The sequence below is a fragment of the Pteropus vampyrus genome, unplaced genomic scaffold, assembly GCF_000151845.1.
Source record: "Pteropus vampyrus isolate Shadow unplaced genomic scaffold, Pvam_2.0 Scaffold120, whole genome shotgun sequence".
In the NCBI taxonomy this organism is placed as follows: Eukaryota; Metazoa; Chordata; class Mammalia; order Chiroptera; family Pteropodidae; genus Pteropus; species Pteropus vampyrus.
The window spans coordinates 2,508,586-2,516,250 of NW_011888901.1; the positions used below are offsets into that span (position 1 = coordinate 2,508,586).

The window sequence follows — 7,665 nt, forward strand, 5'->3', positions numbered from 1 at the left end:
ACTCCTCAAGATGAGTCAGAGTGATGATACTCGGCTTTGGGTTTTCCCTCTCCTCCATTTCAGGGGTTCTCCTACAATTGTGTTCACATACTATTCTGGTTGTCTTTTTTCTGCTCAATTGGTTATTTTTTTCATGCTTAGTTTGTGAGCTCTTTTGAGATAGGGACTGAATTTGAATTTTCTCTCTCTCTCTGACTCTCTTTCTCTTCCTCTTTTTCTGCTTCTCAGTTTCTCTCTGCACTGTCTCTTTGCCTCTTGTTTTCTGCCTTCACATCTGTCTCTCTACATGAGCACCACAAATTCTCCCTTGGACCCTCCTATCCTTTTTTTTTTTTTGGTCATGTCTGCCTTTATTGCGAGCTGCATTTAGAGCGGCCGGGACACTTGCAGCAATAGTAAAAAATATAATAATTTACAAAAGCAGGGATTCAGTGAAGTTACCTGGATAGAACCCTTGGGAGCTCATACATAGATGCTGACCCAGAGCAACAGGAAGGGGACCCCAAAACCCATGAAGAGTGAGGCCACCAAGGAGATGAGTTGCTCTTTGTAGATGTCTCGAGTGTACTTGGTGGAGGTAATCTCATAAACGAAGAACCAGGCAGTGAAGAACATATCAATGGCCAAGAGCACCACAGTCAGACGGGGGAAGAAAAATGAATTCACCAGGCTGGTGTATCTGCTCACGGCCACGAGGTCTATTTTGCTGGGCACTAGATAACTCACTGCTCCCTCATTCCCTCCCATTTTTACCAGTTCTCCTAGAGGGCATGTAAATATTTGGCTCCATGACAGAAAATGACTTCTCTTTGTTCTTAACTATCCCCTGAGGACAAGCACATTTGTGCAGTTCAGATTAGGCTCTCCATTGACACTCCAGGTATACATGTGACCTTCTATTTACTTATTTAGCTCTTTAAAGAGAACCTTAAGGACAAGAACTCTGTGATTATATTAGTGTCCCTAGCACCCAGCACAGTGTCTGATGCCTAGGAGTTACTTAACCAATATTGGTTAAATGAACATTTACTAAAAAAAGAAAATTCCAAACTAATGAAGAATATGAGCCAGGCTTCCCTGAAACAAGTAGAATAATTAATTACTAAACTGTGAAAATGATTATCGGAGGAGTAAACTACAAATCAGTGCAACACAAATCACACATCACAGTGAACATGTGTAATCAGGGAAGCTCCTCGTTTGAGTGGAGGAGGGCTAACACAGTCTGCTCTCTTGTATATGAGTGTAGCGTCTACATAAAAATATGTCAGCTCATTTCAAAAACATTTAGCAAACTACAGTACATTCAGAGATTAAGGTAGATGAAGTTAGCATTCGCTACCATTTATCCCTGCTAATTAAACTCTCTGAGTTGGGAAGAAAGGAGCTACTGTCTATAAGTGTAGTCATGCAAATAGCCACTGCATGTGTGGGCCTCTCTGCAAGATTCGGGCTCCTTACAAAAGCAGAAATGAACTGTCTCCCCTGTCCAAAAAAATATTCAAGCTTTTCCTAGCCATCTCAGTCTAGGGAAAAATTGTACAGGCTCCCTCACAGTTTATTCCCCAAAGCCATGAGTTCTTTGAACAATTTGAGAACATGGCACAAACTGGAAAGCTGACTGATGGATGGAAATGTAAATATGAAATTTTAATGAGGGCTCTTCCTTTTCACTTAAAAGAAAATGGTAAATATTTCATGATCTTCTCAGTGGGGCTTCAAGCGCCTGGTGCCATTAGTGAGATATTCTTCATCTTCTCCAAAAAGCTAACACTGTTTTGAGATATTTCATATTACCCAAATTTAGCCCAACTCTTCCACTCCACACAGTGAACATCCAAACTTCCAGGGTCAAAAACACCACTTAATTATCTCAAGAATGTTATATTTTGTCTTTTCTTTGTTCCAGTGTTTTTGGCGTGTTCGAGCAAAGCTCCAATTAATTGGACCATGTAAAGAAGAGAAAGCAACTTTTGATAGAATAGATTGAAAATTAATTGAAAGCTTTATTTCATCCAATGTTCTTAGAAATCTATTTTTCTTGTAATGAGCTATTTTGATCATAGTGACACTTCTAAGGCCAGGATAAGGCTGGAACAGTTGTAAGGAGGAAGGGGTACAGCAAGACACAGCATAGAAACAGAAGGAAAACTTCAGAAACTTACCTAAGAGTCAACAGGGAGTAAGTGAACCTTTCCCAATGTCAAAATCAGAATCTAGAATGACAGAAATCTCACAACAGCCACGTCGAGAAAATGGATTTGGAGAAGAAAAGAATGAGGAGTAGGAGTATTAAATTCCAAGTCAGGTCACCCAAAGAATTCCATTCTTCAGGACAAAAGCAAATTGCAGCAAGGTCCAGGATAGGACAATGCAGAGTGAACAGGAATAAAATAAGAACATGCTTCATTCAGTTGACTGGTGTAAAGTAAGTTTTAATCCTATACACTAATAGCCTTAAGGGGAATCAAGAATTCCCTGAAACCTAAGAAACTCAAGGAGAAGTGTCCTGTGGTGTCCATGAGCATGCTGCAGAGAACCTGAGGACCATGTAAGTGACTCTAGAGACATTTAGCAAAGTAAATAACCCCATAATGTCTGGTCTCTAGCTATGCGATCTTGGGGAAATGATTTAACCTTTCTAAATCTCAGTTATAGAATTTAATAGTACCTGACTCATGTGGTATTAGTCTGAATACCTGCCCAAAGACATTCCAAATGTTTGATACATGACTTTGTTTTCAAATCATTTATAATGTTAGCTCTCCACTCCATATATACAGCTCACAAACACAAACAAGCAAAAACAATAACTATTTCTGAAACTACTGCTTCTGAAATTATATCTAGTTGCACTACCATCTGATTGATTTTTGGCAAAAAGAATGAAACTCAACAGCCACCTGGATATTTAAAGAAAAGCTGAGAGTGAATGAGAAAGTGAACCAGAGATGAGCCTGTCTCCTTTCTGCAACCTCCTCCAGCCTCCCTCTCGGCGGCACCTTCCCCACTTCCAGGTGTCCAATGCCTTCTACTTATCTACTTAATTTACTTTCCCCCCAGCTAAACTAGGAAAAGACCATATAAAGGTTATTTACAGCAGAGAGTACAAGTCTAGAGTTACTTCTTTTATATCAGACTTGTGTTCTACACTTTATCTCAAGTGAGGAATAAAAGACTTTGTCCAGTTAAAGAGACATTAAACATAGAAGAAATGAAAAAGAGGTATAACACTAGCACCACAGAAGTCACAGCCAATCACCAAAGACTGCTCTGCCTACTACTAAAGCTGGTCCCAATTCAACCTATGGAAAATACTTCACCCTTCCTTTAATTAATCAGACTCATTCAGAGTCTCAAATTTATCACTCAGAAAAACAGAGATTATTATAAAGGAAAATGGAGACTGTGTTCTAATTCTAGATCATAGCCTGGAAGTTCCTCTTTGGAGAAAATTCTCAATATTAAATATTAATATGTAACAGTCTCATCTGACCTTTTCTCCTAAAACTGATAACAAAACAATTTTGTCAAATGAGGAATCCTTAGTTTGGGCCTTTCCTGTGATCCATAGCCAAAAGAGCCTCCATCTATTTCTTATTTACAAAACTTATTACCCAACAAACCAAAAATGATCTCTGGTGAAAGTTGACCTACAAACCCTTCAGACTTCAACTTGATAAAAACAGTGAATTAAATACAAGCCCGGTGTCTGAACTGAGACACAGTTCCCTCAGAGAGAACTGCAAACACAATCCAGAAGCCTATTATGGCCAATAACAGGAGAAGCTCGACACCTCAGCTGCCTTTCAATTAGTTGGGAAGGTGGAAGATGCCCGCTAACTCAGGTTTGGGATGCACTGAGGCTCCTCTGGCGGATATGGTGTGTGATTAGCCAGCCCATTGCCAAGCAGTTGGTTCTGTGACACGTAGCTGTGGAAATCAAATACCACAGAGCTCCCACCCCTAGCCATGGCTCCTCTCTTCTTCAGTTTGCTGCATCAAATGCAATTCCAGGCAGCACAGGAAAAATGCATAATGGAAGATGGAAAGTGTGTGCCTGCCTGTCTTTATTCTGCAATTTTGAAAATGAGCTCCACTAATAGGAAGTCGAGGTATCAGAGAGCCACAGGGAGGTCAAGCAAGTGAAGACTAGAGGCCTGGGGCCAGAAGGGTCCCCTCCATTGGTGATTCAACCTTTGCAGATGACAGCTCTTCTCATTTCATATCTCAGGAGCAGCAGGTGATGGATCAAAAGGGTAGTAAGTGACAAGTTGCTGGAAGAATAGCAGTTCGAAGTGGAGCATTTGAGCCAGGCTGCTGGTAACAGGGGAGTTGGAGAGGTAGGCCTGAATTTCAGTGTCTTTGGCACTTAGCCTACACTGATACAGAGATCCCTAACAATGTTGTAGTAAAGATTATATTAGCACCAAGCATATTGAACATCGATTATGTGCCAGATCTTTAAACATACCTCATGTAGTTGTGACTTAAGTATTTTATTGGATGAAGAAAGGAGAGGTGAAATAGCTTGCTCGAAGTCACATTAGGAGCAAGAGCTAAAGGTGCCCATAACCCAAGTGGGCCTGCATATGTCCCTAAGTGTTGGAGTCAACCATCACAATTCTCAAACACAAACTCATGGACCCAATGGGCCCAGTGTTCCTGGCAACTCATCCTTTTAGAGGATTTACTTTTAGGAGATGTGCTTTGCAAAAGGAAAACTAAAAATAGAGAGATGATGGCAGACCAAGAAAATAGACTCTCTTCTAGGCCTAATTGCAATTAACACACAAACTCAGCTGCAAATTAAGATATATTTTGCACTGGAAATTAAATTCATTAATTGTTGTGCAGCCACTACTGAAATCTTAACAGTAATTCCATCCTCTGAATAAAGTATTTTAAAATTAATGACATACTTATTCCTGTTTATTAACAATATAATGGTTATGTGTTAATCATTCTTAATTAAGTGAAAAAGAAAAAGGGTGGCAGAAAAATTGGAAAATAATCAAATCAGCAGCACCTTTGACTGGAGAGCAATACAATTAAGACTTCTAAAGAAAATTGCTTTTGTTTTCCTAGGAGTTCAAGCATCAGAAAGATAGCTGAGCCTGTCCTTAGTCCAGTACATAAAGTACACTATGTGGTAAGGATAGAAGTATGAATAGGATGCTAGGGGAGCTTGAAGAAGAATTGAGGAAGGCATTCTGGAGGAGACAAGGAAGACTTCCTGGAAGAAGGGGTTGAACCAGTTATTTAAAGATCATAAAAGTTGAGCAGTCCAAGAAGGATGAGGGAGGAAAAAAGAGATCAGCCCACAGAGGGAGCTGAGCATAAAAATATGCGTGTAGGCTAGACATAGGATGTTGTGCACCATGTTACTCTTACAATCAGTTCAGTAAATTGCAGGTAGACCAATTAGATTGGAAGAAGAATTAACCAGAGAAGACACCATGGAGGGTTTTACATCAATGAATGTTAATGGATCTGGACTTTGTCTTATTAGACAACATTTTCTCATCATTGTGTTTGCCAGGAAACAAATTGACATTTCACAGACAGGAGTAAGATAGTTCTTAAGTGAAATATTACTAAAAAAGTTTAAATAACTAAAGTTTTTACACGATTATTTTTATAAAATACAAATTCTAAATTAGTCCTATAACGATATCAATAACCCTGTCACTCAATTTTTGATATATTTCCTTGAGTTGGCATAAAAGAGTACATTATATGAAGCCTGCCAAGACGTAGTCATAAAAGACAAGATGTTAATGGGAAAGTCTCCCATGTGAATTGCATTTGTCATGTGATTCTCTGTGAAGAAAATGTTGACAATGTTTATGGTCATGGTGAAGTGTGCCTGAGGAACTGTTAGCTGAATTTTATTACCATGCTTTCCTTGGCAAAGTTGTGATTACTTGAGTTTTACACCTCCCCCTGCATAGCACTTTCTCTCCCCCCCAGCTGTCATCATCGATTTTGTTCAAAAGTTAATCTCAGCATCTAGAATAATACTTAAGACTAGGAGATACTCAATATATATCGACTGTCAAATTAATGAAGGGCTAAATTTTCTAGAACCAGTCATCTGTCGTCTGTGTCTTGCTTGTTATGCAATACTATACAATAGCAAAAGATAACTAATACTAAAAGTGAGTTCTGCTATAACAATAACCTAAAGTATGGAACTTGTTTTGGAAACAGACAACAAGTAGCAAGGAAAATGTTATAGGAGATTTTATGAACTGAATGTTTGTATCCCCTGAAAATTCACATGACTAAATCTTAACCCCCAAGTAATGGTATTAATAGTTGGGGACTTTGAAGTAATGAGATCATGAGGGTAGAGCCCTCATGAAAAAAATTAGTGACCTTATAAAAGAAAACCCAGAGAGTTCTCTCACTCCTTCCAACATACGAGGACACATAGAGAAGATGGTCATTGATGAACCAAGGAGCAAGTCTCACCAGAAACCAAATATTGATCTTGAGCTCCAAGAACTGTGAAAAATTTCAGTTGTTAATAAGGCGCCCAGTCCTTCTGTACTTTGTTACAGAAGCTAAACTAACTAAGACAGGAAGCTAGAAAATATTGAGGAAACTGTCTAAAATGTTGGAAAAACCATGAGAAATTGTGAAACGGGGTCATTAAAACTTTGCTATAAGAAGCTAAAAAATGGTGATCCATGTTATAGTGTAGTGAAACATTTGGTAACCTCATATCCTTTAAGTAAACCATGACATTTATAAATATACCCAAATACAGAGACAATTCACATAAGTAGCATCAGTTATAGAAACAAATTTCTTCACAAAACTGTCATCTGTCTTAGTTTATAAAGAATGTCAAAGTCTTTATAAATTTTCTGAAACAGTATGTTTTGTAGCATAAACTCTGGAATCAAAGTCTACCAAGTAAACAGACATCAACTCCTTACCCTGTCACTGATACCACAAACTCAGGCTTGCCACCTGACTTCCTTGCCTCAGTTACTTCATCTGTAATGTGGGGACTAGGGAAATGAGTGGACAAGGACAGAGATGTGCATATTGCCAATGCAAGATGAAGAAAGACTGAGTGTAATCTAGAAATGATTTTCTTGAGTGAGGTATAACACCAATAGACAAAAGTTCTACTGGGCAGAAAAAATTACCTGCAGGTAAAGGAAAAATATTTTTTAATTAACATTGAATCTAGTAAAAAAATATAAGACAAATACAGGAAGGAAACAATAAGAAAAGGCATACAAAACTTTTCTCTGGAAGATGAAGAATATCTTAGTCAAATGATTGCTTTGAAATTACAGAGGATTTGAGACTTCATTTAAAATATGAGAGACAACAGAATGAGTGGAAAAGGATATGAAAAACTAAGGAGGAAAATTGAGGAGAAAAATAATATCATTGCAGAAATTTAAACTGAATTGAAGCAAAAGTGTACACGATGCTAAAAAAAAGTATAAGGAGACTATCAAAGATATGTAAGAAAGAATAGAAAAAGAGATACAAAATACAGAAAATTGATGTTTTCTGAAAAGATATTAGGATAAGATAGAACAAAAAAATGAAAGATATAGTTTAGTTATAACTATATGTTGAGAATAAAAATATTTAAAAAGTTAATTTTTATTTCTGGATAGTGTAATTTCAGGTGAT

At 37.9% G+C, this 7,665-nt stretch overlaps 1 pseudogene; it reads right to left on the minus strand.

The window, feature by feature from the left end:
• Nucleotides 1-462: 462 nt before the first annotated feature.
• Nucleotides 463-747, minus strand: LOC105296154 (annotated as a pseudogene).
• Nucleotides 748-7,665: the final 6,918 nt, after the last annotated feature.